Source organism: Cryptomeria japonica, chromosome 4 (genome assembly GCF_030272615.1).
Source record: "Cryptomeria japonica chromosome 4, Sugi_1.0, whole genome shotgun sequence".
Classification (NCBI taxonomy): Eukaryota; Viridiplantae; Streptophyta; class Pinopsida; order Cupressales; family Cupressaceae; genus Cryptomeria; species Cryptomeria japonica.
In genome coordinates this window covers 19,219,581-19,246,929 of record NC_081408.1, presented here as the reverse complement: position 1 = coordinate 19,246,929, position 27,349 = coordinate 19,219,581, and the positions used below count along the sequence as shown (strand labels likewise).

General features: G+C 32.9%; 1 pseudogene; it reads right to left on the bottom strand.

Moving 5' to 3' along the window:
- Positions 1-621: 621 nt before the first annotated feature.
- On the bottom strand, positions 622-27,349 carry LOC131033132 (uncharacterized; annotated as a pseudogene).

The following is a 27,349-nucleotide window of genomic DNA, read 5'->3' as shown; positions in this document are numbered from 1 at the left end:
ACCTGCACACTCTGTTGGGGATGCCTTGTTTTGAAGAAACCTTAAAGTATAAAAGAAGTCATCACAGCTTTTTGCTGGCTTGAGCATAACTGTTGGTCTTATTTATCTTCCCATGTATCTCTTAAGTTTTTTCTATTTGTTGTATACAATTGTTTATGCTGATTTTCTATGTAATATTTGATTACTCCATTCAATTGGAAAAAAGAAAGTCGAAACATTGTGCACTGCTGCTGATTCATGACCTTATGATTACTAAATATATCTTTTGCCATCCAAAAATCTGGGGCTCACCATGTACAACTTAGCATTAGTTAGACAAATTTGAAACTTGTGGGATCCTTAAACATGGAGAGAATCAATAATCATAAAGTTCTAATGCTATTTATTTCTTTTGATGAAGTTTCAACCTATTGTGGGTCTGCTACTGATGACTTAGAAACTCCAGCTAATGATGCAAAGGAAAGACTTACAAAAATTCATAATTTTTGAAATATGTGCGAACCCTCGATGTCATAGTTGCATCAATAGATTCTAACTACTCTGAGGCTTCTCTAAAAAAACATAGGCAGTCATATATCAAAGTTCATGGAGCAAGCTAAATGAATAGCAAAGCTCTACAAATATTTTTTAAAATTATTCAATATTTTAACATATATGATAAACCAAAGGAGCTGGAGAACACAACTCAATGCTTTAAAAGCCAAATTCTAGTGAAATAAAGTTTAATTACGCTTCTCCAATTAGAATCTTTCTAAAATGAGTTATCAATTGTAGCACTCTCTCTTCCTTGGGAAGTTTCTTCTTTAGGCTCTCCCTCTCCCTACATTTCTTCATCCAAGTACAAATGCCTGGAAATTTATCTTCAGACATAATTTTAAAATCTCCATAAACTTCATATGTATGGAACCAACATATTATTGGGGCAAACGCAATATCTACCATTCCAAAAGTGTTCCCTCCAAAATAATCTTTTCCTTGAAGAATTTCTTCTAGTATCACTAAACTTTCCATCAATTGTCGCTTCCCTTCTTCTTGTTCTTCTCCTTTGCTTCGGAATATAAGACTTCCTGGAACAATAACCTGGAAAAAAATAATAATTAATAATAAACAAATATTAAGGTACTACTTTCTATTAAAATTTTGTTTCACATACCTTGTTTGCTATAAAATCTATCCAGAAACGAGCTATGGCTCGTTCATATGGATCAGATGATAAGAAAGCTAGGCCATTACTCCACACCTCATCAATATATTGCAGTATAATGGTAGACTCAGCCACAGGCCTGCCATTGTGAATAAGAACAGGTACCTTTTTATGCACAGGATTCATTTCCAGCAACAAGGGACTTTTAGTCTTAGACATCAAATCTTGTTCCACATATTCATATTCTATGCCCTTTTCTTCAAGGGCAATCAACACTCCTATTACAAAGGGGCTGGCCCAGGCCCCAAGAAGCTTAACCTCATTTTCACTTGACATCTCCAGCTGTTTCTCCTTCAATCTTGACAGAAGTATTTTTTGCAGGAGAACAACATATGTGTGTTGTAGTTATAGTAGCTTTGTCTTTTTTTCTTGGTTGAACAGAAAACTTGGTCAATACATTTAGTTGGAAACAGATGCTTGCATTGTTCACAAGTGAACAAATTTGTCAAATCATAAACATTTAAAATTGTGTAAACTGGAAGTGTCTAGACAATTAAATATCTTTGAAACAGTTCTGAGATAGAAATAATGTAAGTTTTGTAATTAAAAAATGATTGCTACCATAGACAATTAAAAAAAATTTAATTATCGGTGGTACTCTATATATATATATATCTTAAATGCATTTAGAACTTATTTATTTAAGGGTCAGTTGTTGACTTTATAATATATATATATATAATTTTTAATTGAGGAGTTAGTTGTTGACTTTATAATTATTTAAAAATTATCATTTATTATTTATTTTGTCTATTAAAAAAATATTTTTATTTATTTAATAAAAATTTTATTTTACTTATTTTTTTAATGCAAATTTTAGTATATTTAAATTTTTCTAGGATGGTTATGGTATGTTATTTTATTAATGTCAAGACAATTCATACTTTAAATTGAGAGTTGCAATGAAAACAATGCTAAGGATTATAGATTTATTCAAAGGTTAAATCTATCTAGAACAATCGCTCACATCATCTTCAAATTATTTTATTTATTTAAGAGTTATTTATTGATTATATAATTATTTATTATTTATTTTGTTTACTAAAAAAATATTTTTATTTATTTAATACTTATTTTATTTTATAATTCAAGATATATTTTTTATGTTAGTTTTTCTAAGATGGTTACATTATATTATTCTATTAATGTCACATAATCCAAATTTTCAGCAAGTTGAGGATTGTAGTGAAAACAATGACAAGTGCTATAATTTTTTTCAAAGACTCTTGATTTCAAGTAGGATTGCTACATGTTTTTGGATGTAATTTAGTCCTATCATTTTATGTTTTACCATTTTATTGAGAAGTTAATAAATATGGAATAACTAGTGCCAAAAAATATTAAAAGAAATTAATGTATAACATATTTTAGTGAACAATTGAATAATTTTGAAACCTACAATTATTTTTATTCAAGTGGCATTTACTCTTAGCCCATTCATCAAATACATAGCATTATTGGAATATCTAATCCTACTCACCTACATTTAAACTCTTATTGTAAATTTCCTTCATATTTGGATTTTAAAAATATTTTGCTATTAATTGTAAATCTTATCTCCTCCTAGAAGGACAACACATCCATATGGTTTTAAACCATTTATTTATCTTGTTCAAGGTGTTAGAGAATTAAATTGTCACGAGTGGGACAAAAACTCAATGGTACAAAAAAACTCAATGTTAGAGCACCATAGTGGCAAATCGGTAGTCCTAGGCTTATCCCCCAACTCATTCATGAAAAAGGTTCAACATGCCAACAAAGCTAGACCAACTATATGAGCCTCTAAAGTCATAACTAAATTATAGATGTTTTGGTCATAAGTAGGCCTGGAATAGCTCAATGCTAGAGAACCCAAGTAAAAAATAGATCATCATATCTTTGAGGAAAGTTATCCCCTTATCTTATGTATGAAATTTCTAGATAAACACAATCCAAAGGCCTATGGATATCAATCATTGTAATTTATTTAAGAATTGTGATGTTTGGGCATTTACATAGATTGAGAGAAATATATTTTATGATCCCTATTTTTCAACAAAAATTTCATCTAACTGTGTGATCTCTTTTTTGAGGTGTTCATACTTTAGACCCAAGGAATCTATTATTTTTCTTAGGTGTGACTATGGTTCTTGCACCAAAGTCTATAATGGAATCATGCATTAGTTTATTGCGTATAATTAATATCATGTAGAATGGCTTGGGTATTTTCTTACTTACCACTATGCCAACATTATGAATGGCCCATGGATTGATTAACTCGTGTGGTTCTTTTTTATTTAGCTATCCTCTATCTAGCATTAGAGGCTATGCCAATAGCCTTAGTTGGATATTCTTATCATTTTAGAGCTTCTTAAAGCATAATCATTTTTCTTGGAGATTTCCAAACATCACACAATAAACAGTATTTATCATTTTATTCAATTAATTGACCACATTGAGTGATCCTTAAATTTGAGTTCTCATAGCATACATAGGATTAGTTTGGCAGCCTAGCCACTTGGCTACCTATCTTGGTACACCAACATATTGTATAGGATAGATTTTGTAACTAGGAAAATGGAATAAAGCATCAAAGCAATAGATTGGACAACCACAAACCTAAATTGCAATGAAATCAAATCCTAATACACTCAATAAAAGAATGAAGATAAATCATTCAAAATAACACAAACCATATGTAGATGTTCCCTTTGTTGACCTCCATTGTTCTTCTTTCTCCTTCAAATTGTGTGTGGATCTCACCTACAAAGCAAGTGTGATGCGAGAAAGATAATGATGAAATGATAGCAAATTGAACAGCATAAGGATATTCGAAGTGTGGCTGCTGAAAATGAAGAAATGCAACCAATTTATAGGCAAAATGACAATTGATTAGATGGCTAATATTGAAAAGATTTTTAGTTAGATGGGTGGACCTGATTGAGTGCACAACAGAGCTGCCATTCAGGGAAGGATGAAGATAGAAGAAAGAAAATGAGAATAAATAAAAAAATCCTTAATTATCTTCTCATAAATACCAAATTAGCAAGTTGAAGAGATAAGGGAGATAGAAATTACAAAGTGGAAGAGATAATTGGAAATAAAAATTAGAAAGAGGAAGAGCTAAGTGGGGTCATAAATAAATAAATTTTTAATTTATTTATTTCACCCACACATGGTAAATAAATTAAAAATTTATTTAATTAGAATAATTTGGAGAAGGGGATTAAATAATTAAAAATAATTATGGAGGAATAATTAGCTTAGAGTAAAAGGATTAAATAATTAAATGAATTATTTAATCAAAGAGGAATAGTTAAGATTAGTCAATTAAGACCAAGAATATTAATACTAATTAAATAACTTAAAATAATTTAATCATTTTAGATGAAAAAGATAAGTGAATAGTGTCGTCAAAGACTTAGGACAAATTTTCAGTGTCTATAGGTTTCTACCTTTGTTCACTAAGACATAAGATTTGGGTAGTTGGTATTTACTACATCATAGGTTGAAGTTATGCCTCTACTATTAGGCTTTCCACCATCCTCATTTTAGATCTCATGAAGTAATATGATTGTACTTTTTGAGTTTTAGGATCATTGTGATTGTTTGCAAAATTTGCTTCTTAATCTTGTACCCATGAGAATAATACTTTCTTAGAGATGATTTGTTCCTCTTGCTCTAGAGACATTCATTCCATTTAAGCTATTAAAGATATATATTGCACTCTAAAAAAATTGCTATGATAACTCTGTAATGGTGAAAAATTAGGGTTTTTACAATTAGATATATGAAAACCGTTAATTTTAGGCTTAGGGACCACTACATTAAAAGAGGGGTGAACCTAATAGATCTAGCCACAAATCAGCAAGGATAAGGTTGAGAATTTTTCTTAGATTCACTAGATTAGGATTTGACTCCCTCTTTTTGAGTTTAATTGTAATAATGCTAAAATTAGGGTAAATATGTTGGAATTGAAGAAAAAATGCATAAATAGTGAGCTACTGTCATTGGTTTGAGCCACAAACCTGGATATGAGAAATATAAGAGTGTTCAAAACTGCTCCCTAAAGGAGCTCTTAAAATGTATGGACCATAATGCCCGTCACTCTGGTCCTTCACACTTTTCGTCGTCCAAAGGGGAACTCATTCGTTTTTGTAAATAAAGCCAATCCTCAAAATTGTAGCTTTGTACCTGTTCCTTGACATAATAGAGAAGGGAAAATGGTTGGGAATAGAGGTTTGCCTTAGGTCAAACCCCAGTTTTGGAATTAAGCATGAAATATAAATGAAATGTAATTGAATTGTAGTAATGAAAGTGATCTCCTTTTGAGGGAGATGTTGAATAATGTCTGAAACACTAATGATATACCTCTTAATGGAGTTTTGTTTGTCTCCACAAGGAATTAGGGTTTCATGAAGTCTTTGTAAACATAGAAAATGAATGTCAACTCCAATGCTTGAATTTTGACCTTACTTTTACTCCAATGCTTGAAAGAAGACTGATTGCTTGCTCACTTGAATTTGAATTCTTGATTGATTGAATGTCAGATTGAATTCATGTGTGTGGATTTCAAAATGAGAGGGGTAGACCTCCTTTTATACTTGCCCATTGAAAAAAAGCTTAATTTTCCAACATGAGTTGACACGAGATCTAGGTTCCCGCCCAAATGATGTTACCGTTGAGGGGCCCCAAAATGGACCCTGATTGGGAGGACCTGGTCCCTAAGGACCAAGGCACTAGCGCCCTGGTCCTAACCAATCAAGGACCAAGAACACAAGGGGGAGAAAGTGTGCATTCTAAAAATTATGAGTTATTTGCATGGTGTGAGCAGAATTAGGGTTCCTATCAGGCCTTGAGACATGAACGACAAGGTGTGGGCCCAAATGAGGACAAAACTATAAGGGAGTAAAACTTTGGTTGCTACAAACTCAAGTAATTTCACACCAATTCATGTAGTAGCTTACCTATGTTGATTTTCTTTTTTTTTTTATAAAATAAAAGCCAAATTTTTGTTAAAAAAAATTCGAACAACTCCCATTAAAAAAATTTGCCTTGATCTGCGTGCCTGAGGTCGTACAACCTCGGGCCTAAAAAATTGTGCCTCTAAGTACACCTTCACCAAAATATATCAAATTTTATATCAAAATTCGTGGAATCAACCTCCTGAATCCAACCATGATGTCCTTTTGGCACCAAAATATACCAAAAAATCAGCTACCCCCAAAAATGGAAAAAAGAAACAACACAAACCCTCGAATACACAGATCTGAAGAACAAGGCCCAAAATCTCTCATGAAGAGTACATAGGCATGCAGATCTAGAGCTCTGATACCATATAAGAGTTGAGGAAAAATCAACTCTACAACCCCCAAGGATCACCTGCATGCAAACCTGTCATAGAAGGAGAGAAGCAAAAAAGCTATGGAGGCTAAAATTCAAAGATCCAGAAAAGAGGAGTCATATTGATTGTGCAACAAGAATGCAATTCAATAATTACAATTGTTATAAAATTAGAAAGAGAGAATCCTTATAAAAGGATACTCGAAACCCTAAAGAACTATAAGATTCCTAAGTTTAGCTTAAGTATAGAGTATAATAGACTAATAATTAAATAAATAATTATTAGCTAATAAAAGATAACTCTAACATATAGTTATCAAGAATAGGTAAGCTACTACATGAATTGGTGTGAAATTACTTGAGTTTGTAGCAACCAAAGTTTTACTCCCTTATAGTTTTGTCCTCATTTGGGCCCACACCTTGTCGTTCATGTCTCAAGGCCTGATAGGAACCCTAATTCTGCTCACACCATGCAAATAACTCATAATTTTTAGAATGCACACTTTCTCCCCCTTGTGTTCTTGGTCCTTGATTGGTTAGGCCAGGGCGCTAGTGCCTTGGTCCTTAGGGACCAGGTCCTCCCAATCAGGGTCCATTTTGGGGCCCCTCAACGGTAACATCATTTGGGCGGGAACCTAGATCTCGTGTCAACTCATGTTGGAAAATTAAGCTTTTTTTCAATGGGCAAGTATAAAAGGAGGTCTACCCCTCTCATTTTGAAATCCACACACATGAATTCAATCTGACATTCAATCAATCAAGAATTCAAATTCAAGTGAGCAAGCAATCAGTCTTCTTTCAAGCATTGGAGTAAAAGTAAGGTCAAAATTCAAGCATTGGAGTTGACATTCATTTTCTATGTTTACAAAGACTTCATGAAACCCTAATTCCTTGTGGAGACAAACAAAACTCCATTAAGAGGTATATCATTAGTGTTTCAGACATTATTCAACATCTCCCTCAAAAGGAGATCACTTTCATTACTACAATTCAATTACATTTCATTTATATTTCATGCTTAATTCCAAAACTGGGGTTTGACCTAAGGCAAACCTCTATTCCCAACCATTTTCCCTTCTCTATTATGTCAAGGAACAGGTACAAAGCTACAATTTTGAGGATTGGCTTTATTTACAAAAACGAATGAGTTCCCCTTTGGACGACGAAAAGTGTGAAGGACCAGAGTGACGGGCATTATGGTCCATACATTTTAAGAGCTCCTTTAGGGAGCAGTTTTGAACACTCTTATATTTCTCATATCCAGGTTTGTGGCTCAAACCAATGACAGTAGCTCACTATTTATGCATTTTTTCTTCAATTCCAACATATTTACCCTAATTTTAGCATTATTACAATTAAACTCAAAAAGAGGGAGTCAAATCCTAATCTAGTGAATCTAAGAAAAATTCTCAACCTTATCCTTGCTGATTTGTGGCTAGATCTATTAGGTTCACCCCTCTTTTAATGTAGTGGTCCCTAAGCCTAAAATTAACGGTTTTCATATATCTAATTGTAAAAACCCTAATTTTTCACCATTACAGAGTTATCATAGCAATTTTTTTAGAGTGCAATATATATCTTTAATAGCTTAAATGGAATGAATGTCTCTAGAGCAAGAGGAACAAATCATCTCTAAGAAAGTATTATTCTCATGGGTACAAGATTAAGAAGCAAATTTTGCAAACAATCACAATGATCCTAAAACTCAAAAAGTACAATCATATTACTTCATGAGATCTAAAATGAGGATGGTGGAAAGCCTAATAGTAGAGGCATAACTTCAACCTATGATGTAGTAAATACCAACTACCCAAATCTTATGTCTTAGTGAACAAAGGTAGAAACCTATAGACACTGAAAATTTGTCCTAAGTCTTTGACGACACTATTCACTTATCTTTTTCATCTAAAATGATTAAATTATTTTAAGTTATTTAATTAGTATTAATATTCTTGGTCTTAATTGACTAATCTTAACTATTCCTCTTTGATTAAATAATTCATTTAATTATTTAATCCTTTTACTCTAAGCTAATTATTCCTCCATAATTATTTTTAATTATTTAATCCCCTTCTCCAAATTATTCTAATTAAATAAATTTTTAATTTATTTACCATGTGTGGGTGAAATAAATAAATTAAAAATTTATTTATTTATGACCCCACTTAGCTCTTCCTCTTTCTAATTTTTATTTCCAATTATCTCTTCCACTTTGTAATTTCTATCTCCCTTATCTCTTCAACTTGCTAATTTGGTATTTATGAGAAGATAATTAAGGATTTTTTTATTTATTCTCATTTTCTTTCTTCTATCTTCATCCTTCCCTGAATGGCAGCTCTGTTGTGCACTCAATCAGGTCCACCCATCTAACTAAAAATCTTTTCAATATTAGCCATCTAATCAATTGTCATTTTGCCTATAAATTGGTTGCATTTCTTCATTTTCAGCAGCCACACTTCGAATATCCTTATGCTGTTCAATTTGCTATCATTTCATCATTATCTTTCTCGCATCACACTTGCTTTGTAGGTGAGATCCACACACAATTTGAAGGAGAAAGAAGAACAATGGAGGTCAACAAAGGGAACATCTACATATGGTTTGTGTTATTTTGAATGATTTATCTTCATTCTTTTATTGAGTGTATTAGGATTTGATTTCATTGCAATTTAGGTTTGTGGTTGTCCAATCTATTGCTTTGATGCTTTATTCCATTTTCCTAGTTACAAAATCTATCCTATACAATATGTTGGTGTACCAAGATAGGTAGCCAAGTGGCTAGGCTGCCAAACTAATCCTATGTATGCTATGAGAACTCAAATTTAAGGATCACTCAATGTGGTCAATTAATTGAATAAAATGATAAATACTGTTTATTGTGTGATGTTTGGAAATCTCCAAGAAAAATGATTATGCTTTAAGAAGCTCTAAAATGATAAGAATATCCAACTAAGGCTATTGGCATAGCCTCTAATGCTAGATAGAGGATAGCTAAATAAAAAAGAACCACACGAGTTAATCAATCCATGGGCCATTCATAATGTTGGCATAGTGGTAAGTAAGAAAATACCCAAGCCATTCTACATGATATTAATTATACGCAATAAACTAATGCATGATTCCATTATAGACTTTGGTGCAAGAACCATAGTCACACCTAAGAAAAATAATAGATTCCTTGGGTCTAAAGTATGAACACCTCAAAAAAGAGATCACACAGTTAGATGAAATTTTTGTTGAAAAATAGGGATCATAAAATATATTTCTCTCAATCTATGTAAATGCCCAAACATCACAATTCTTAAATAAATTACAATGATTGATATCCATAGGCCTTTGGATTGTGTTTATCTAGAAATTTCATACATAAGATAAGGGGATAACTTTCCTCAAAGATATGATGATCTATTTTTTACTTGGGTTCTCTAGCATTGAGCTATTCCAGGCCTACTTATGACCAAAACATCTATAATTTAGTTATGACTTTAGAGGCTCATATAGTTGGTCTAGCTTTGTTGGCATGTTGAACCTTTTTCATGAATGAGTTGGGGGATAAGCCTAGGACTACCGATTTGCCACTATGGTGCTCTAACATTGAGTTTTTTTGTACCATTGAGTTTTTGTCCCACTCGTGACAATTTAATTCTCTAACACCTTGAACAAGATAAATAAATGGTTTAAAACCATATGGATGTGTTGTCCTTCTAGGAGGAGATAAGATTTACAATTAATAGCAAAATATTTTTAAAATCCAAATATGAAGGAAATTTACAATAAGAGTTTAAATGTAGGTGAGTAGGATTAGATATTCCAATAATGCTATGTATTTGATGAATGGGCTAAGAGTAAATGCCACTTGAATAAAAATAATTGTAGGTTTCAAAATTATTCAATTGTTCACTAAAATATGTTATACATTAATTTCTTTTAATATTTTTTGGCACTAGTTATTCCATATTTATTAACTTCTCAATAAAATGGTAAAACATAAAATGATAGGACTAAATTACATCCAAAAACATGTAGCAATCCTACTTGAAATCAAGAGTCTTTGAAAAAAATTATAGCACTTGTCATTGTTTTCACTACAATCCTCAACTTGCTGAAAATTTGGATTATGTGACATTAATAGAATAATATAATGTAACCATCTTAGAAAAACTAACATAAAAAATATATCTTGAATTATAAAATAAAATAAGTATTAAATAAATAAAAATATTTTTTTAGTAAACAAAATAAATAATAAATAATTATATAATCAATAAATAACTCTTAAATAAATAAAATAATTTGAAGATGATGTGAGCGATTGTTCTAGATAGATTTAACCTTTGAATAAATCTATAATCCTTAGCATTGTTTTCATTGCAACTCTCAATTTAAAGTATGAATTGTCTTGACATTAATAAAATAACATACCATAACCATCCTAGAAAAATTTAAATATACTAAAATTTGCATTAAAAAAATAAGTAAAATAAAATTTTTATTAAATAAATAAAAATATTTTTTTAATAGACAAAATAAATAATAAATGATAATTTTTAAATAATTATAAAGTCAACAACTAACTCCTCAATTAAAAATTATATATTATAAAGTCAACAACTGACCCTTAAATAAATAAGTTCTAGATGCATTTAAGATATATATATATATAGAGTACCACCTATAATTAAATTTTTTTTAATTGTCTATGGTAGCAATCATTTTTTAATTACAAAACTTACATAATTTCTATCTCAGAACTGTTTCATTTTTGCTTCTCTCCTTCTATGACAGGTTTGCATGCAGGTGATCCTTGGGGGTTGTAGAGTTGATTTTTCCTCAACTCTTATATGGTATCAGAGCTCTAGATCTGCATGCCTATGTACTCTTCATGAGAGATTTTGGGCCTTGTTCTTCAGATCTGTGTATTCGAGGGTTTGTGTTGTTTCTTTTTTCCATTTTTGGGGGTAGCTGATTTTTTGGTATATTTTGGTGCCAAAAGGACATCATGGTTGGATTCAGGAGGTTGATTCCACGAATTTTGATATAAAATTTGATATATTTTGGTGAAGGTGTACTTAGAGGCACAATTTTTTAGGCCCGAGGTTGTACGACCTCAGGCACGCAGATCAAGGCAAATTTTTTTAATGGGAGTTGTTCGAATTTTTTTTAACAAAAATTTGGCTTTTATTTTATAAAAAAAAAAAGAAAATCAACAAAAAGGCAAGAGGCAACATATTTTTTAAAGAGGGGAGTGCATTTTTTTAAAAAGGGGGGCGATTAATTTAGGGTACCTGCTTATGCAAGCTCGTGGGTCCCGTACCCGCTGTAGGTGGTGTAGGCCTTGTCCCCTGCCTCATCGGCATTTGCAGACTAGTCACCACCCCTCTCGGTTGTCTCCCTCCCACCTTGGTCCCTTCGCCCGACCCAGGTGACCTCCGCCCGGATCTGCCTCGGGATCTACACTCCGCCCTGGGATCCGCATCCTTCGCAACCGACTTTTGTTTCTGATCACTGCCCTCCTTTTCGACCACTACCTCCTTTTTCCGATAGCCAGCTTAGTTTCCCGGGTGACACCCCTATTTTTCACACCGGATTTTTTTGCAAGTGACCAGATTTTTTCAGTGGATTTGACCGAATTTTCCCAAACAAACTGTATTTTTTGGCGATCAAATTTAGGCCCGTCAACTGCTGACATCAACACTGTGTAGGCAGTCTTCAAGCCCCTTTTAGGCCCATCTAGAGCACCTTCAGTCTTTTGGCCATATCTTGGGCACACGGAGGCATTTTTCGACAAATCTTATATCGTTGGAAAGATCTTTCCGAGCTCTATCTAGATCTAGAGGTTTGAATTTTTTATTTTTCTTTTTTGATGGTGTTTTTTTCTGTCAAAACCAAAGGTTCATTTGTGCACTCCGGTAGACATAACTTGAGCATCCGAACTCCATTTTTTGAAAACTTTATATTGTTGGAAATTTTGTTCTATGCACTTTCCATTCATATGAGTTTTATTTCCAGCTTTTGCTCCAAGTATATTTAATTCAATTTTTTCTTTTTAGCACTTTGGTGAATATCTTGGATGTTTCAAGTTCTGGGATCTCTTTCTTTGACTAGGATGTCTCATCTTTGGCTATTTTGTCTCTATTTCCAGCCTTTTGTCTCTTCTGATCATTGTAGACATTTTTTTGTGAGCATTTTATTTATGCGAACACACTAAGATAAAGTACCACTATACATTGTATACTTGGGATCTTGCACATCTTGTGTCTTATTGTACATGCACTACATTATAAAGTGCCATGGGGGGTTGATGTTTGCCTTTTTTTTCCATCTACCTTTGTCACGTGAGTGTTCCTTCCATGACATTTGCCTCATGATGTGTGTCAAGTGAGTGTTCCTTCCACGACACTATATACTTTCTTTGCACCTTTGATGTTTTTGGTTCTTCGTCATGCAGTTCTTGTTAGCATTCAGTTTTAGTGTACCTGTCATCTCTCCCTTGTCAACATTATGGGGGGGTTTGCCCTATTGTTCTAATGCTTCCTTGGTTCGATTGATCATCTCTTCAAGCTTTGGTGTTTTATGCCATATGTATCTTCGAGTTTTGTTGTTTGCCTTTGTTTGCCATCTATTTCGAGTATGTGTCATTTGAGGACACTCATGCAAATTATAGTCTTCTCTACTTGGTCATGTTCTATTTCAGTGGAGGTTCTTTAGATCAGTAGTTACTCTTCGACAGTGTTTGCAACTTCTTCATGCTTCAGTGGTGTTCTTCATGATCATCCTTTGTTCATGTTTAAAGGGACATTCCCTTGTTTGGAGGCTTCTTTAGACCTTCACTAGTCTTCATCTCTTTTTGGAGTAGAGTTTTTTTCCCATGTGGTTTTCTCTATTTCTCTGCCTTACAAAGACTCTTTTGTACTTGGGTACCTCATCAAGCCTAGTTGTTGGGACCCATTGTTACTTTCATTTTTACATGCATTTTTAGTCCTTAGTTGTTTTTTAGCTACTCCCTAAGTTCATCTTAAGGGGGGGTGTTAGAGTTATCTTTTATTAGCTAATAATTATTTATTTAATTAATAGTCTATTATACTATATACTTAAGTGAAACTTAGGAATCTTATAATTCTTTAGGGTTTTCACCTTTAGGGTTTCAAGTATCCTTTTATAAGGATTCTCTCTTTGTAATTTTATAACAATTATAATTATTGAATTGCATTCTTGTTGCACAATCAATATGACTCCTCTTTTCTGGATCTTTGAATTCTAACCTCCATAGTTTTTTCACTTCTCTCTTTCTGTGACCGGTTTGCATGCAGGTGATCCTTGGGAGTTGTAGAGTTGATTTTTCCTCAACTCCTTTACTATCTTTTTCAAATTCCCTATTGGACAAAATTTAGAGGAATATGCCTCATTGCAAGGAAAAAATATGTTTGGTTCTTCTTAAAAAATATTTTGCATTGGTAAAAAGGCTATTATAGGAATCAAATGAATATTTCATAAAGAGATGAGTACATGTGAGTCTTTGATTTGTAGGTTGTGCAAAACTATACCCCAAGTTTTGCTAATTACAAAACCTACTAGGCTAGAATGGAGGATATTTTCCTTAATTTCATACTCATTTGTGGATCACTTTGTTCGTTTTCACCTCATGCCCTTGATAACGATTGATTGTGCTCAAGCCATGACCAAATCTAGGACCTCAACACTAATCCATGCTCATTGACCTAGATTATGGCTCAAAATGACAAGTCTATGGTGCCTAGCACCCGAGTCCTCCTAGACTATGGCTCCTAGCATCCTAGACCTCCTAGTCTATGGTGTCTAGTGCCATGGTCTAGTCAAATTGGGCCTAAATTTGAACCTCCTTTGGTTGGGAAAATGTTAAATGAAAAAGTTCTCCCTGATGTCGACCTTCTTCAAATTTTCAACATGTTTCATGAGTTGTGTATAAATAAAAATCTCACTCCCTCACTTGAACATTTCCTAAATTTTAATTCACATCAATCACACTCCAATCAAGAAAGGAAATCAAGCATCTTCAAGGCAGTGAAGGAGAAATTTGAAGTCAAGCATTTATGTTAGCACCCATGATCAATTTTATGTGTTTTGTCCATGAGTGAAGACATGCATGAACTAATATCAAGAAACATCAACGTTTCATGAGGCTTCAAGGCAAGAAGATCATAGCAAAGGTATAAATTGTGAATTCTGCATTTCCTTAAGGATTTTAGCCTCTGCCCTACAAGGGTAATCTCTCTTTCTAATCTTCATTATTGTAGTCGAAGTTAATTCTTACCTGATGTTTGACTTATGGAAACCTCTATAAAGATCAACACTTTTCCTCTCTTTTTTATCTATAGATTCTAGATATGAACACAAAGAGTAGCAAATTCATAGAGTGTAGACAAAGATACACAGTCCTAGTTTTATGAACATGTAGAAACCTTTGGGCTATGAGCTACCACTCCAGTGAGTGACACTTTTTTGCTAAAATTTTCGGAGAATGATCTACTGATCACATTGATATGGAATATGCACATCACAACTAATGAAAATACCTCTTATTTAGGGTGCCTTACTCCATAGACCGAAACTTTTAAGTCTAGATTTCATACACAAGTTCTTTTTGCATCCCATTTCTAGATCTAAGCTTACTTTTTGATTTCTAGTTTTGCATCTTTTTATTCATGTTGTTTTTTGTCAAATTCCCAGTTCTTGCATCATTTCTTGTCTTCATCATATCCAATCATATCATCTATCAAAAGAGAACAATCAATCTTAGTTCAGGCCTAATTGGTTTCTCTTCAATGAAAGTTGATGGGATTGGGAATGATTCCTAATTTTCATGTTTAGACTAGCGAACACCCATTTCCACCACCATTTCAATCTTATAAAAACCTAACTTTTATCATCTGGGTATTAGAATTAATTATATATTTGAAAACTAGGAATGATTTATCCTAAATTTCATATTTTAACACCATGTTAATATTCTATATAAGTGTTTCAAAATGTTTACTCCAACTATTAAAAAAAAATAGGAAAAATACTTCTACTTTTTTTTTACCAAAAAGTGAACCCAACTTCTTCGATTTACCCAATTTCTAAAGTTATATATCAAAATGACTAACTTAAAGAGGTGATCATAATAAGGTCCTAGATGAATAAAACTACCCAAAACTCACATTTTTATTGATAATTCTCTATATATGTATTTTCTAGAAAAGATGACCAAATTCCTTTTAGTTTGATGAAAATTTATCCTAAAAGTTACGAAGTAAAAAAATGTGAAGGATTTGAGCACTATATTGTGAGTAACACAATCTAATCAAAATATGATCATATAAATTTTAATAGCACTACTTTTAATACCATTGATTTATAAGAATAAAACTACCTTGATTTATGCTTATTTGCTTATATTTACTAGTTTTTGACACAACTAAGAAGAATAGGGAAACCTTTAGGTGAGGGTTGGTTTGGTTTAAATTCTTTTAAGTGGACGGTATTTTTTTATAATGAGGTTTCTACTAAACCTAGAAGTTCTTTCAATATACCAAAAGGTATATGGAATCTCAAGTCCATTTATAAATGTTGTTTGAGGCTTAGTTATTGGAGTCTAATCACCCCTCACTTATGAATGACAACTCTAAAAATATTTTAATAATTAGAAAAATGATTAAAAAATTCTTAGTATCCTACTACTTTTATTACCTTCTAATTTTCAAAATCGATTAAGGACAAGGTGAGAACATACAAGGTTGTTTGAGTGAGCTGATCATTTTAAATTTTTGTGACAAAACATGGCTTTAAAAAGAGCTTACATACCACTTACAAGAAAACTAGAATTAAAATGATGAAAATGCATTGAAAATAAGAGCAAGACAATGCTTGTGTATTAAGTTTTGTCCAAAGTATTCAAGATGCCTCTCTCTTGTTTAAATAAAACTATATACAACTAACAAGTAAAGACAATTTCTACTATTCCATGCATGCATCATAGTTATTTTATTCTAACTAACATGCATGCTTGCTTCTAAAACATATGCAAGAAAGATGTTATTTAATTATACAAAAGTCTTGAATAAATATTTTATTCAATAATACAAAATACATCTATGAGAAAAAAATCTTTAAATTTCAATTTAATACTTGATATTATAAAAAATGATTTGTGCATCACAATTGATTTTATATAATTGTATGTTTGTTTATGATGTTATAAAATAGGAAGCATGCTCCATCCAATCTCATTTATTCATCAACCAAACTTATTATATACATGAATGTTACAATAAGTCATTCAACAACCTTATGATACAATATTATTTTCTTTAGATTAAGTTTAAATAACATGCTATTATTAAACCTATTCAATGTTGGCCTCCTAAATATAATTATGTAATCAAACTATTATACACCACACATATAAATAGACTATGATGTATTATCTAAAATACTAACACATATGGTAAAATAAAAGACAATACAACTCAAGACATTAGAAAATATATTATAGTGAAACAAATTTAACTAAGACTTCAGCCCTGGTGGGCTCATTTGGAGCCATTCAACTTCACTAGTAGACCAAGGGCCCATTGACATCTTTGTAACTTAAGTTACCACTTGTAGTACTCTTTCTTGTTGCTGAAGCTTTTCTCTACACTCCCTCTCCATACAATTCTTTGTCTAGATGATATGTTTGAAAATTTATCCTCAAACATAATCCTAAATTCTCCTGGAATTTCATATGTTCAAAACAAACATATCATCCAAAAAAATATAATATCTCATATTCCAAACATGTTTCCTCTCATATAAACTTTTCCTTTGAGAATTTCTTCTAATATCCCTAAACATTTTATTAATATCTTCTTTGATATCCTTTACAATAATATGAGCCTTCCTGAAACAATAAGCTGGAAAAAATTATTTATTATTAAAATGTACATAATTTTTAAAAGGAGCCTTTATTCTTCGTACAAAACAACACTTAACAAAAACATGAAATCTGTAAATTACAACCATCCTTTTAATTTGTCTTTTCAATGTTGTTTTACAACAAAAAATCGATTGAAAAACAATTGTGCTATGCTAATTTATATTTTTACAATTGTACCATTTTGTATGGAGAATAGCCATTGCCATTTAAAAAAGAAAATGTAATTTTTTTTCAATGAATAAGTATTATCAATTTATAGAAGTAGAATGTTATGGTCTAACTGAATAGATAAAGGAGTTGTCAATATGTTTTATAACATAGGTAGAGCAAAGACAAAAATAGGATGAAATTTTATGAATATGATTGAGAGATACCTAGGGGAAAGGACCTAGTAGTTGAGCATGTACCAATTGTTGTGAGGGTTGTTGATACCTTTTGTTCCAAAAATTGAACAAATAAAACCTATTGTTTGAAACAAAAAATATCAATTTTTGTTAGGAAATGTACCAACAATTGTTAGGAAATGTACCAATAGTTGTTAAGAAATGTACTAATATTGTAAAAAGTAACCAATTAGGTGATGCCATATCAGCTGCACAACTATTGGGGTCTTTTATGCACGCCTATTGGTCTCACTTTTTTGGGGGGCTGTTTTGGACACTTTGGCAAAAAGCATGCTGATGTGGCATCATATTTGATGATGTGGCCCTGAAACCTTAGTTATAAGCAGGGGACTTGCCAAGTAAGCTACTGTAAAAAAATTAAGGTGATTTGAAATTTCCAAGTAGGATTTTGAGAAGCACGAAGTTAGGGTGCACAACTATTGGGTCCTTTCCCCTATCCGTTTTTCTATAAAATCTACCCAGAATCATGTCAGGGCTTGGTCATATGGATCAAATGGTAAGAAAGCTGGACCATTACTTGATATCTCATCAATATATTGCAGTATAATGGAAGAATCAATCACAGGTCTGGCATTGTGATTAAGAACATGTATCTTCTTTTGCACAGAATTCATTTCCAGCAAGAGGGAGCTCTTATTAGACATCCAATCTTCTTCCACATACTCATAATTTATGCCATTTTCTTCAATCCCAAGCAATCTCTAGCTACTTATCCCTCAATTCTTGAGTGAAGTAAGTTTTGCAGGAGAACAACTAAATAGTTTTGATTGAATTAGGATGGAAAGGAGAACAACTAAATAGTTTTGATTGAATTAGGATGGAAAGGAAAAAAAGTGATGCAAATCTATTTCTAAGCTTCTTGAGCACACTGATGATTCTAATTATGGCCCCCTAATGCCCATCTTGGAAGACAATTTAGTTGATTGCATTCCCCACAAATCCAATTTTGATTACAGTAAATTTCTTGATCACTATCTCTCCTTGGAAGAGATTGAAGAGGCTATGCATAGTTTGGCCTTAGAGAAGAGGTCAGGTTTGGATGACCTTCTAGTTGAGTTCTACGACATGCTTTGGTCCCATATCAGGGAAGATTTCTACAATGTTTACTTGGAGGGTATTGAAACTAGGTCCTTAGGAACTATTATCTTGTCAAACTAATCCTCAAAGGGAACACGGAGTCTTGGTGAATGGTTGGCGTCACATTAAATTTCTCAATACTTCATATAAGATCATAACTAAATCTTTAGCCAAAAATAATCAAACTCATCACACAAGAAATAGTTAGACCTAAGAAAATTGGTTTCCTAGGAGATAGATTTAGTTTAAACAACTTGATTCTAGTTTAGAAATCATCTCAATGGACTCAACAAATGGCTCAAGATGTTTTAGTACTAAAAAATGATTATGATAAGACCTAATATTGTATAAGATGGTCATTCATTCTCATAATTCTTCAATGGTTGGGATTCAGTCCCAATTTTTATGCTCATGTTTAAATGTTGTTCATAATAGCATGATATTTATTCAAAGTATTATTGAAGACATCGACATCAATAATTTGCTTGATATCCTTTATTATAATTGTAATATCTTGAGATCTAAGTTATCTATACATAAAACTAAACTTTAGATGACAAGTCCAACCCTCATCTGCCATGGATTCCAAAAGAATGGAAAGAGATCAAACATGGAATGATTTCAATTTATCTTAGCATTCCCTTTGGAATAGGAGTTTCCTTAACAGATATGTGTAGGTGGCCTTTTAACAAATTCAAATCCAAATAGATGGCTTGGACAAATCAATTTCTCTATGGTTGGGCATATATAAGTGGCTAATAAAATTCTTTTGGCTACTCATATCTACACCTCCTTTAGTTGGCCTCCTTATAAAAGCCTAATATAATCATCTTACCCAGCTCATTTGTAAATTCATTTAATCCAAATGGGTAAATAAGAAAGGAATTCCTCCCACTTTATGGTAACATTGTATCCTCCCTAATGAGATGGGTGGCTTGGCTATCATCGATCTTTTTTTTAATGAATTTGTCCCAACTAAATGGATTGGCGGGGTGTTGGAAGGCAATGCTCCTTGGAAAATTTGATTTGGTACCATATATAAATGACAACTACCAATAAAGATTAGAGCTTTGTTCAATGTGATAATAATTAGATCCATCTAGCACAATACTGTAAATTCATGGATCAACCCCTCTCCATTCCATAGGGAAAGGAAAGCTTGACAATTGGTCTCACAAAAGTTATCTTGGTTTTACCAATCATTCAACCATGGGCTTAGTTTTGTAGCCTCTCCAACTTAGTAGAATCATATAATTCAAGAATATAACCAATTGTTGAAAATGAGTCCTAAGTTCAAAGCTAAGTGCTTATTCAAGAAAGGTATCCAAGGGTTCAAAGACTTCTAGCTTCACATCGAAATCATCGCAACAACTTAAACTCTGCTTTGATCTAAGTTACAAGGACAAGGCCATCGCATTGTAAATTTAAAAATTTGTGCCCCCTAGTCTCATTATTCTCATGACTTCTAGCTATCACTCAAGCTTTGTCAAGGATTGGAGGTGACCTGATGGAAGCAGCATCAAAGCTTTTCCTCTCAAAATCTTCTATAAGTAGCTTGTGCCTGTCTTGTCTTGTCCTTTTCATGCTGACTTAACTCTATTTGGAAATTTAACATGAACAAATCTTTATTGAAATAAACTCATAATCCAAATTTGAAAGTCCAAAGCTGACTCACAATCCCAAATCACCTCTTGGAAACTTCTCCATGTGAATCTCCTTGTGAGAATCTACCTTAAATTCCTCTATCCACCTCCTTCCTATCTATTTTGTGGTAATATCGAAACATTCAAGCAATATTTTTGGTTTTTCCCTCATGTTAAGTTGTTATGAACTCCCCTTACAGGAACCATACCTGCTCTTTTCCATTTCCCTTGGTCATGAAAATCTGTTCTTCTCGAGTCCCCTGCCACTCACAACATGATAACTAGCTCCTTTTGGCTTATCAAAAAAATCTGTGAAAATTTGTCGCCAGGCTAATTTATCTCACTCCTCCTTCCTCCTAGAGATCGAGAACCTAATTATTAGTTCCAACCTGTATATCCAAGTGTTCAGCATAGAATCCTATCTGAAAGAGAAGAGCATTACCAGTGATGATCTTTACCAACAGACAATATGTCTTATGCACAGCTTCAAGTTAAGATCTTGCCTAGTTTTCCACACTTTAGTCTGTTGTCTAACATGTATGCCTCTATAGTTAAAGCTAGTATTACATGACTACACTCCGATGGATGAGATGGCCTGCACCAGGTGTTTGATCTCCATCTATTTATGCTTTCTGAGGGCAAAAAGTATTATGATGATTATGATAGGCACTGTTTTGTGGAATTATTACCATCTTGTTAAAGTTCCTAGACAAGGATCTACAGATTTGGCCCTTCTGAGGTGGCCACTTCCTATGCTTAATCCATGATTTCTTGGGAGGTTTTTCTCCTTACTGTAAAGGTGGCCTGTTGGTGTGATTATCTTACACAATGTTGGGGAGGTGATCTACATCTGCAATGGTTAAAATTCTTCCATTCTGCCATTGCTGCTTGGATTTACTGTCTCTGCAAACCACCTTGTATCAATGATGTTACAGGCAGATTGAAAAGGAGTTTGCAGAGGATGTTGTACCTACAATATTTTTGCTTCCAGATTTTGTGTTTCTTCACTTGGTACCTACACACTCTGTTGGGGATACTTTGTTTTGAAGAAACATTAAAGTATAAAAGAAGTCAGCACATCTTTTTGCTGGCTTGAGCATAACTGTTGGTCTTATTTATCTTCCCATGTATCTCTTAAGTTTTTTTCTATTTGTTGCATACAATTGTTTATGCTGTTTTTCTATGTAATATTTGATTGCTTCTTTCAATTGAAAAAAAGAAAGTTGAAACATTGTGCACTGCTGATTCATGACCATATGATTACTAAAATATATCTTTTTGCCATCCAAAAAATCTGGGCTCACCATGTACAACTTAGCATTAGTTAAACCAATAATACAGTATCTCAGGGTTTTTAGAACTAACAACTTTGAAGCTTGTACAACTTAGAATCAATAATTACAAAATTCTGTTGCTGTTTATTTGTTTTGATGAAGCTTCAACCTATGGTGGGTCTTCTACTGATGACTTAGAAACTCATGCAATGGAAGGATTGCAAAAAAATGATAATTTTTAATATATATGCAAATAATTTTTAATATATGTGCAAACCCTCAATCTCATACCTCATACTTGCATCAACAGATTCTAACTGCTCTCAGGCTTCTCTTAAAAACATAGGCAGTGGTATATCAAAATTCATTTTTCCATTGCAAGCTAAATGAATGGCAAAGCTTTACAATTGTTTTTAAAACTTATGCAATATGGAAAATTAAAGGAGAACACAACTCAGTGCATTAAAAAAACAAATTTTAGAGAAGAAAGTTTAATTATGCTTCTCCAACTAGAATCTTTCTAACAAATTTTAGAGAAGAAAGTTTAATTAGGCTTCTCCAACTAGAATCTTTCTAACATGAATTGCCAATTGTAGCACTCTCTATTGTTCTGGAAGTTTCTTCTTTAAACTCTTCCTCTCTATACAAATGCTTGGAAATTTATCTTTAGACATAATCTTAAAATTCCTCAAGAGAAATTTAAATTGCTACGAGATTCATAAGAAATGTTTTCTATATACAAATGACATGCTAGTAGATAGTTGCAAGTGTTTTTTTTAGGGTCTTGTAAAATCATATGACAAAATATTTCCATGGTCTATTCTCTATCCAAGAAGGCATGGGAAAGGGGATTTTCCTATAAGATTGGATTGTATTCCACCAAAGGTTGAGTCTAGGAGAAAGAAAAAAGCTATCTAAGTATGGCATATATAATGCGAATGACTCCTTCTCCATCAATATAAGAAAAGATTAAAAAAAATCCATTAATAAGTTGTGTAGAAGAGGCGAGACAAGTATCCATGACTTAAGCAAGGCTTTATACATGGATATAACCCAAATATTTCATACAAAATCATATACGAAATAGGAATAAGAGAACAATTTGGTCTAATAGAGTGATAAAATCTAAAATTTTCAAAAAATCTACGAGTAATGGAGAGGCAAGTAGAAGCATCATAAAAAACAGTTTACATAGCCTACAGAAAGAACTCACCAAACCCCAATGCTTTGAGCTTAAGCAAAATCAAAGGCCACTTGATATTATTATAATGCTTTCCAAATCTTAACTTGAGAAAAATAATGTGTTTCTTAGATGCTTCAGTTCAATCCATTCCCTCCTAAACATTAATGATATTGTAAAGAATATAGAGACTTTTGGTGAAACCCATATGCTAAAGACATGCAACTAAAAGTAAAAGGTGGAATATGTAAATAATAAGAGACTTCAAAAGGATATTATATGATAGTTGACAAGGTGATTGGTTACCAAGTGGTGATGAAATCGCTCTATGTCAATAACTTTGGGAATGAGCTTGAAGTTGCTATAATCAATCACAGACCTCAAATAAAATTTTATATTATTAAAATCTTTTTCAACTTATAACTTGAGAAAAATAATATTTTTTTTTAGATGCTTCAATTGATTCCATTCCCGCCTAAACATTAATGATGTTATAAAGAATATAGAGACTTTTGGTGAAACCCATATGCTAAAGGCACACAATTGAAGTAAAAGGTGGAATATGTGAATAATAAGAGCCTTCAAAAGGATCTTATATGATATTTGACAAGATGATTGGTTACCAAGTGGTGATGAAATCACTCTATGTCAATAACTTTGGGAATGAACGTGAAGTTGCTAGAATCGATCACAAACTCAAAAAGCACTTTTGAAGGGATTCCTTTTCAACTTGAAAAATGTAAAGGCCCATAAAATTCGAAGTGGATTTGTATAATTTACAAGGAACTTCATTGTGTCCAAGTGTCTTATAACTATCCATGTGCATTGTTGTGCAAAGGTGTCTCAACCTTGAATTCCTAATGTTCATTTTGATGCATTTTGTGTAAACTTGATATTTCATCTTCTAGTGTTTATGTCCTCCTAGAATCCTTTTTTGACAATGAATGAATTTTGTCTATAATGATTTTTTGGCCTCACATGAAGAGGTTGGTGTCTCACTTTGATGTAGCACAGTTTGGGCATGCATCGATATATTGTGGTATGTATAAGTTCATCACTATGGAAGTTGCATTTGATATACTCTAAGATAAATTTAAGATCATGCAAGAAGGATGCTAAAAGGATCGTAATTATCATTATGATAGGTGTTAACACTTGTCATGGAGCATCTTTGGATGTTTGAAGGAAGAAAACTTGGGGTGCCCAAGTTTGGGTGGTTAAATATGACATGAATGATAATAAAATGAATATGTTAAAACTATATAGGATGATGTTTTACCAACAAGAGCATTGGAATAGGATGGAGGATCGCATTACCCATGTTGAGGAAGGCTATAACAAGATCTAGAACACCCTCAAAACTATAATGGCAAGCAGTCACAAAATTGTCAAACAGTCTTCGGTTGTTATGAACACTATGGTGAATAGTTTGGAGCAGCAGGATAGGGTTGTTGTCATTATTGGGGATGATGTTGAGGCAGCTCAGGGTGGAGAAGGACCCATGGGAATATGAAGAAAAAAGCATCTATTCAGAATGTGGATTACAAAGCTATGAAGACTGATGCTAATACAATGAATGTCCTTGAGGCTGAGGTCGCTGAGACCCTCAAAAGCCTTATGTAACTGGGTTTGTGTTGTTTTCTGGTTGTTGGTTTTGTCTGTGTCTGGGTTAGGTTTCCTTGTTGTCTTTTTTTGCCCGGCTGGGCTTTTGTTGTCTCTTTGGTTGTTGTTTCTAATGCTTTTCCATGCAGCCCGTTTTGTTTTGGAAGTTAATCTCTGATTCTATTCCTCTTAGAATCATTTTGTAAAGGGTTTCGGGGTCCCTTCAAAACCCATTTTTGCCTTAATCCAAAACAAGAGCATTGTAATTTTTTGTCTTGGTTTTGAGGCTATTCTACCTATAGTATTGTTAATGAGTTTCTTAAATAATTCTTGGTTTCTAGTGTGTTCTTCACCTATTTATTTGGGTGTTTGGGTTGAGACATATATGAGGAGATTTCATTGTAGGGTTATGCTATCAAATTTACTCTAGAAGATAAAGATGTTAGATCTCCATATTAAGACTTTGCAAAATGCTTTTTTAATAGATTAATACATTGGTTTAGTGTTTTGGAGTGTGGGGTCTTATACTTGAGAAATTTTTCCCCACATATATTGGTGTCTTTTCTCTTCTTTCCTTCTTCACTATTGTTCTTGAATGTGTCAATTTACATGTTGTTATACTACCAAACTTTTCTTAGATCTAAAATGTACTTTACTTTCCCTAATAGGTTGATGGTAAAAATTATTTTTGTCTTGATTCAACTCTACGGGCATAGTTATGTGCACTTCTATCAAGCATGTTGATTTTGAAAATTACACAACATTGAAAAGTGCATATTGAGTTCTTTTTCCTTATATTTGATACTAGAGGTACAATGGTTCCATTTTTTGTATGTACATGCATGTGAGTTGTATTTTCTTGCACTTTTATGCATGTGATGATTTTATGTTGTTTGAGGTTCTTGGTATTTCTTCTTTTGTGATTTCTTAGTGTAAAAAGTTTAAGCAAATCTAAAGAAAAGAACTAGTTGACTATTAATCATTATATGAGTGGGAATCTTATAGTTCATCTTATATTTTAAAGTACAACAAGAATTTGAAGGATGAAGTAGTATGGGTTTAGTATTTTAGTTGCATGTAACACATGACATCTTATTTATGGTGTGGCCATTATATTCTTTCATTTTGTGGTTGCATGTAGTAGAGTGCTTGAGTTGGGTGCATAGTTTTAGCTCCCTAGAAACATGAGAGAGAATTAGTTTTCTATGCTATAGTTTGGGTACTTGATTTTAGTCCTTGGCTTTGGAAAGCATTGGTTTGTTAGCCTCAAATGTATCTAGGATATGGTGTTTGATATTAGATGACATATAAGCTTTTTGAATAGCCTAGTTCCTATGTATGCATATACACGGTTGTGGTTGTGGAGATGGCTTGTTTGGAGGCCTAGAGTTATTAGACAACCCCATATAGCATGGTATATGTTTGTTTATGATATTAGAAAATAGGAAGCATGCTCCACCCAATTGCATTTATTCATCACCCAAACTTATTCTATGTGAATGTTCCACAAGTCACTCAACATCCTTATGATAAAATATTCTTTTCTTTAGATTAAGTTTAAATAACACCATTTTTAAAACCCATTCAATGTTGCCCCCCTGCGAATAATTATGTAATTAACTATGTTATATTATCTAAAATCTCAATACAGGGGCTTCGGCCTTAGCTCACCCGGTCATGGATCGCAACTTAAGGCGTGGGTATGCTCCCCATGGTCTTGAGTTCGAGTCCCCGACTGTGTTAACTCTGTGTGTGTTGCTACCTTGTGAGTGGGTCATACACACTGGGGGATTAGTCTTGCTTCAGCAAGGACACCTCCAGATTCCACGATAGTGAATATAAAAATTAAAAAAAAAAAAATCTCAATACATATGGTGAACTAAAAGTTAACATAACTCAATGTATTACAACAATAAATGTTAGTGAAACATAGTTTAACTAAGTTTCCTTAAGTATAATCTTCCTAGCTTGAGTTACCACTTGTAGCACTCTTTCTTGTTCAGGAAGTATTTTCTTTACACTCTCACGCTCCATACATTTCTTCCTCCACATAAAAATACTTAGAAATTTATCCTCAAACATAATCTTAAAATCTCCAAAAATTTCATAGGTATGAAACCAACATATCATTGGAGCAAATGCAATATCTGCAATTCCAAAAGCATTTCCTCTCCCATATAATCTTTTCCTCTAAGAGCTTCTTCCAACATCGCTAAACTTTCTATAAATTGTCGCTTTCCTTCTTCTTGTTCTTCTCCTTTACTTCGAAACAGGATGAGTCTTCCTGGAACAATGAGCTGAAAAAAATAATACTAGATAATAAATATATAAAAAAAATTGACAGGAGGATAAAATTTTATGAATATGATTCCGAGATACTTACCTTTTTTTCTATAAAATCTACCCAAAATCATGCTAGGGCTCGTTCATATGGATCAGATGGTAAGAAAGCTGGACCATTGCTCCATAACTCATCAATATATTCCACTATAATGGCAGACTCAGCCACAGGCCTGCCATTGTGAATAAGAACAGGTATCTTCTTATGCACAGGATTCATTTCCAGCAACAGTGGGCTGTGATTAGACAGCCAATCTTCTTCTATATACTCATATTTTATGCCCTTTTCTTCAAGCCCAATTAACACTCTGAGGGCAAAGGGGCTGAACCAGAGGCCAAGAACCTTAACTTCATCTTCACTGGCCAT